The sequence below is a fragment of the Apostichopus japonicus genome, chromosome 19, assembly GCF_037975245.1.
Source record: "Apostichopus japonicus isolate 1M-3 chromosome 19, ASM3797524v1, whole genome shotgun sequence".
Taxonomy (NCBI): Eukaryota; Metazoa; Echinodermata; class Holothuroidea; order Aspidochirotida; family Stichopodidae; genus Apostichopus; species Apostichopus japonicus.
In genome coordinates, this window is record NC_092579.1 from 32206339 (window position 1) to 32213714 (window position 7376).

The following is a 7376-nucleotide window of genomic DNA, read 5'->3' on the forward strand; positions in this document are numbered from 1 at the left end:
TTCTAGAGACGTTATGAGATCGCGGAAAAAGCAAACTGCCCCCACCTGGTCTCGAGCCCGCGATCCAAAATACGTCACGCTCTCGAGGTACAGAGCAACCAACCGCGCCACGACAGCAGTTGATATAAATCTATGTTCGTTTCTAATACTTAAAGTTCCAGAGACGTTATGAGATCGCGGAAAAAGCAAACTGCCCCCACCTGGTCTCGAGCCCGCGATCCAAAATACGTCACGCTCTCGAGGTACAGAGCAACCAACCGCGCCACGACAGCAGTTGATATAAATCTATGTTCGTTTCTAATACTTAAAGTTCCAGAGACCGTATGAGATCGCGGAAAAAGCAAACTGCCCCCACCTGGTCTCGAGCCCGCGATCCAAAATACGTCACGCTCTCGAGGTACAGAGCAACCAACCGCGCCACGACAGCAGTTGATATAAATCTATGTTCTTTTCTAATACTTAAAGTTCCCGAGACCGTATGAGATCGCGGCAAAAGCAAACTGCCCCCACCTGGTCTCGAGCCCGCGATCCAAAATACGTCACGCTCTCGAGGTACAGAGCAACCAACCGCGCCACGACAGCAGTTGATATAAATCTATGTTCGTTTCTAATACTTAAAGTTCCCAGAGACCGTATGAGATCGCGGCAAAAGCAAACTGCCCCCACCTGGTCTCGAGCCCGCGATCCAAAATACGTCACGCTCTCGAGGTACAGAGCAACCAACCTCGCCACGACAGCAGTTGATATAAATCTATGTTCTTTTCTAATACTTAAAGTTCCAGAGACCGTATGAGATCGCGGAAAAAGCAAACTGCCCCCACCTGGTCTCGAGCCCGCGATCCAAAATACGTCACGCTCTCGAGGTACAGAGCAACCAACCGCGCCACGACAGCAGTTGATATAAATCTATGTTCGTTTCTAATACTTAAAGTTCCCGAGACCGTACAAGATCGAGGCAAAAGCAAACTGCCCCCACCTGGTCTCGAGCCCGCGATCCAAAATACGTCACGCTCTCGAGGTACAGAGCAACCAACCGCGCCACGACAGCAGTTGATATAAATCTATGTTCGTTTCTAATACTTAAAGTTCCAGAGACCGTATGAGATCGCGGCAAAAGCAAACTGCCCCCACCTGGTCTCGAGCCCGCGATCCAAAATACGTCACGCTCTCGAGGTACAGAGCAACCAACCGCGCCACGACAGCAGTTGATATAAATCTATGTTCGTTTCTAATACTTAAAGTTCCAGAGACCGTATGAGATCGCGGCAAAAGCAAACTGCCCCCACCTGGTCTCGAGCCCGCGATCCAAAATACGTCACGCTCTCGAGGTACAGAGCAACCAACCGCGCCACGACAGCAGTTGATATAAATCTATGTTCGTTTCTAATACTTAAAGTTCCAGAGACCGTATGAGATCGCGGCAAAAGCAAACTGCCCCCACCTGGTCTCGAGCCCGCGATCCAAAATACGTCACGCTCTCGAGGTACAGAGCAACCAACCGCGCCACGACAGCAGTTGATATAAATCTATGTTCGTTTCTAATACTTAAAGTTCCAGAGACCGTATGAGATCGCGGAAAAAGCAAACTGCCCCCACCTGGTCTCGAGCCCGCGATCCAAAATACGTCACGCTCTCGAGGTACAGAGCAACCAACCGCGCCACGACAGCAGTTGATATAAATCTATGTTCTTTTCTAATACTTAAAGTTCCAGAGACCGTATGAGATCGCGGAAAAAGCAAACTGCCCCCACCTGGTCTCGAGCCCGCGATCCAAAATACGTCACGCTCTCGAGGTACAGAGCAACCAACCGCGCCACGACAGCAGTTGATATAAATCTATGTTCGTTTCTAATACTTAAACTTTTCGAGACCGTATGAGATCGCGGCAAAAGCAAACTGCCCCCACCTGGTCTCGAGCCCGCGATCCAAAATACGTCACGCTCTCGAGGTACAGAGCAACCAACCGCGCCACGACAGCAGTTGATATAAATCTATGTTCGTTTCTAATACTTAAAGTTCCCAGAGACCGTATGAGATCGCGGCAAAAGCAAACTGCCCCCACCTGGTCTCGAGCCCGCGATCCAAAATACGTCACGCTCTCGAGGTACAGAGCAACCAACCGCGCCACGACAGCAGTTGATATAAATCTATGTTCGTTTCTAATACTTAAAGTTCCCAGAGACCGTATAAGATCGCGGCAAAAGCAAACTGCCCCCACCTGGTCTCGAGCCCGCGATCCAAAATACGTCACGCTCTCGAGGTACAGAGCAACCAACCGCGCCACGACAGCAGTTGATATAAATCTATGTTCGTTTCTAATACTTAAAGTTTCCAGAGACCGTATAAGATCGCGGCAAAAGCAAACTGCCCCCACCTGGTCTCGAGCCCGCGATCCAAAATACGTCACGCTCTCGAGGTACAGAGCAACCAACCGCGCCACGACAGCAGTTGATATAAATCTATGTTCGTTTCTAATACTTAAAGTTCCAGAGACCGTATGAGATCGCGGCAAAAGCAAACTGCCCCCACCTGGTCTCGAGCCCGCGATCCAAAATACGTCACGCTCTCGAGGTACAGAGCAACCAACCGCGCCACGACAGCAGTTGATATAAATCTATGTTCGTTTCTAATACTTAAAGTTCCAGAGACCGTACAAGATCGCGGCAAAAGCAAACTGCCCCCACCTGGTCTCGAGCCCGCGATCCAAAATACGTCACGCTCTCGAGGTACAGAGCAACCAACCGCGCCACGACAGCAGTTGATATAAATCTATGTTCGTTTCTAATACTTAAAGTTCCAGAGACCGTACAAGATCGAGGCAAAAGCAAACTGCCCCCACCTGGTCTCGAGCCCGCGATCCAAAATACGTCACGCTCTCGAGGTACAGAGCAACCAACCGCGCCACGACAGCAGTTGATATAAATCTATGTTCGTTTCTAATACTTAAAGTTCCAGAGACCGTACAAGATCACGGCAAAAGCAAACTGCCCCCACCTGGCCTCGAGCCCGCGATCCAAAATACGTCACGCTCTCGAGGTACAGAGCAACCAACCGCGCCACGACAGCAGTTGATATAAATCTATGTTCGTTTCTAATACTTAAAGTTCCCAGAGACCGTATGAGATCGCGGCAAAAGCAAACTGCCCCCACCTGGTCTCGAGCCCGCGATCCAAAATACGTCACGCTCTCGAGGTACAGAGCAACCAACCGCGCCACGACAGCAGTTGATATAAATCTATGTTCGTTTCTAATACTTAAAGTTTCCAGAGACCGTATAAGATCGCGGCAAAAGCAAACTGCCCCCACCTGGTCTCGAGCCCGCGATCCAAAATACGTCACGCTCTCGAGGTACAGAGCAACCAACCGCGCCACGACAGCAGTTGATATAAATCTATGTTCGTTTCTAATACTTAAAGTTCCAGAGACCGTATGAGATCGCGGCAAAAGCAAACTGCCCCCACCTGGTCTCGAGCCCGCGATCCAAAATACGTCACGCTCTCGAGGTACAGAGCAACCAACCGCGCCACGACAGCAGTTGATATAAATCTATGTTCGTTTCTAATACTTAAAGTTCCAGAGACCGTACAAGATCGCGGCAAAAGCAAACTGCCCCCACCTGGTCTCGAGCCCGCGATCCAAAATACGTCACGCTCTCGAGGTACAGAGCAACCAACCGCGCCACGACAGCAGTTGATATAAATCTATGTTCGTTTCTAATACTTAAAGTTCCAGAGACCGTACAAGATCGAGGCAAAAGCAAACTGCCCCCACCTGGTCTCGAGCCCGCGATCCAAAATACGTCACGCTCTCGAGGTACAGAGCAACCAACCGCGCCACGACAGCAGTTGATATAAATCTATGTTCGTTTCTAATACTTAAAGTTCCAGAGACCGTACAAGATCACGGCAAAAGCAAACTGCCCCCACCTGGCCTCGATCCCGCGATCCAAAATACGTCACGCTCTCGAGGTACAGAGCAACCAACCGCGCCACGACAGCAGTTGATATAAATCTATGTTCGTTTCTAATACTTAAAGTTCCAGAGACCGTACGAGATCGCGGCAAAAGCAAACTGCCCCCACCTGGTCTCGAGCCCGCGATCCAAAATACGTCACGCTCACGAGGTACGGAGCAACCAACCGCGCCACGACAGCAGTTGATATAAATCTATGTTCGTTTCTAATACTTAAAGTTCCAGAGACCGTACGAGATCGCGGCAAAAGCAAACTGCCCCCACCTGGCCTCGAGCCCGCGATCCAAAATACGTCACGCTCTCGAGGTACAGAGCAACCAACCGCGCCACGACAGCAGTTGATATAAATCTATGTTCGTTTCTAATACTTAAAGTTCCAGAGACCGTACAAGATCGCAGCAAAAGCAAACTGCCCCCACCTGGTCTCGAGCCCGCGATCCAAAATACGTCACGCTCTCGAGGTACAGAGCAACCAACCGCGCCACGACAGCAGTTGATATAAATCTATGTTCGTTTCTAATACTTAAAGTTCCAGAGACCGTATGAGATCGCGGCAAAAGCAAACTGCCCCCACCTGGTCTCGAGCCCGCGATCCAAAATACGTCACGCTCTCGAGGTACAGAGCAACCAACCGCGCCACGACAGCAGTTGATATAAATCTATGTTCGTTTCTAATACTTAAAGTTCCCAAAGACCGTATGAGATCGCGGCAAAAGCAAACTGCCCCCACCTGGTCTCGAGCCCGCGATCCAAAATACGTCACGCTCTCGAGGTACAGAGCAACCAACCGCGCCACGACAGCAGTTGATATAAATCTATGTTCGTTTCTAATACTTAAAGTTCCCAGAGACCGTATGAGATCGCGGCAAAAGCAAACTGCCCCCACCTGGTCTCGAGCCCGCGATCCAAAATACGTCACGCTCTCGAGGTACAGAGCAACCAACCGCGCCACGACAGCAGTTGATATAAATCTATGTTCGTTTCTAATACTTAAAGTTCCAGGGGCCGTATAAGATCGCGGCAAAAGCAAACTGCCCCACCTGGTCTCGAGCCCGCGATCCAAACTACGTCACGCTCTCGAGGTACAGAGCAACCAACCGCGCCACGACAGCAGTTGATATAAATCTATGTTCGTTTCTAATACTTAAAGTTCCCAGAGACCGTATAAGATCGCGGCAAAAGCAAACTGCCCCCACCTGGTCTCGAGCCCGCGATCCAAAATACGTCACGCTCTCGAGGTACAGAGCAACCAACCGCGCCACGACAGCAGTTGATATAAATCTATGTTCGTTTCTAATACTTAAAGTTCCAGAGACCGTATGAGATCGCGGCAAAAGCAAACTGCCCCCACCTGGTCTCGAGCCCGCGATCCAAAATACATCACGCTCTCGAGGTACAGAGCAACCAACCGCGCCACGACAGCAGTTGATATAAATCTATGTTCGTTTCTAATACTTAAAGTTTCCAGAGACCGTATGAGATCGCGGCAAAAGCAAACTGCCCCCACCTGGTCTCGAGCCCGCGATCCAAAATACGTCACGCTCTCGAGGTACAGAGCAACCAACCGCGCCACGACAGCAGTTGATATAAATCTATGTTCGTTTCTAATACTTAAAGTTCCAGGGGCCGTATAAGATCGCGGCAAAAGCAAACTGCCCCCACCTGGTCTCGAGCCCGCGATCCAAAATACGTCACGCTCTCGAGGTACAGAGCAACCAACCGCGCCACGACAGCAGTTGATATAAATCTATGTTCGTTTCTAATACTTGGAGTTCCAGAGACCGTATAAGATCGCGGCAAAAGCAAACTGCCCCCACCTGGTCTCGAGCCCGCGATCCAAAATACGTCACGCTCTCGAGGTACAGAGCAACCAACCGCGCCACGACAGCAGTTGATATAAATCTATGTTCGTTTCTAATACTTAAAGTTCCAGAGACCGTATAAGATCGCGGCAAAAGCAAACTGCCCCCACCTGGTCTCGAGCCCGCGATCCAAAATACGTCACGCTCTCGAGGTACAGAGCAACCAACCGCGCCACGACAGCAGTTGATATAAATCTATGTTCGTTTCTAATACTTAAAGTTCCCGAGACCGTATAAGATCGCGGCAAAAGCAAACTGCCCCCACCTGGTCTCGAGCCCGCGATCCAAAATACGTCACGCTCTCGAGGTACAGAGCAACCAACCGCGCCACGACAGCAGTTGATATAAATCTATGTTCGTTTCTAATACTTAAAGTTCCAGGGGCCGTATGAGATCGCGGCAAAAGCAAACTGCCCCCACCTGGTCTCGAGCCCGCGATCCAAAATACGTCACGCTCTCGAGGTACAGAGCAACCAACCGCGCCACGACAGCAGTTGATATAAATCTATGTTCGTTTCTAATACTTAAAGTTCCAGGGGCCGTATGAGATCGCGGCAAAAGCAAACTGCCCCCACCTGGTCTCGAGCCCGCGATCCAAAATACGTCACGCTCTCGAGGTACAGAGCAACCAACCGCGCCACGACAGCAGTTGATATAAATCTATGTTCGTTTCTAATACTTAAAGTTCCAGAGACCGTATGAGATCGCGGCAAAAGCAAACTGCCCCCACCTGGTCTCGAGCCCGCGATCCAAAATACGTCACGCTCTCGAGGTACAGAGCAACCAACCGCGCCACGACAGCAGTTGATATAAATCTATGTTCGTTTCTAATACTTAAAGTTCCAGGGGCCGTATGAGATCGCGGCAAAAGCATACTGCCCCCACCTGGTCTCGAGCCCGCGATCCAAAATACGTCACGCTCTCGAGGTACAGAGCAACCAACCGCGCCACGACAGCAGTTGATATAAATCTATGTTCGTTTCTAATACTTAAAGTTCCAGAGACCGTATGAGATCGCGGCAAAAGCAAACTGCCCCCACCTGGTCTCGAGCCCGCGATCCAAAATACGTCACGCTCTCGAGGTACAGAGCAACCAACCGCGCCACGACAGCAGTTGATATCAATCTATGTTCGTTTCTAATACTTAAAGTTCCAGAGACCGTATGAGATCGCGGAAAAAGCTAACTGCCCCCACCTGGTCTCGAGCCCGCAATCCAAAATACGTCACGCTCTCGAGGTACAGAGCAACCAACCGCGCCACGACAGCAGTTGATATAAATCTATGTTCGTTTCTAATACTTAAAGTTCCCAGAGACCGTATAAGAACCCGTCAAAAGCAAACTGCCCCCACCTGGTCTCGAGCCCGCGATCCAAAATACGTCACGCTCTCGAGGTACAGAGCAACCAACCGCGCCACGACAGCAGTTGATATAAATCTATGTTCGTTTCTAATACTTAAAGTTCCCAGAGACCGTATAAGATCGCGGCAAAAGCAAACTGCCCCCACCTGGTCTCGAGCCCGCGATCCAAAATACGTCACGC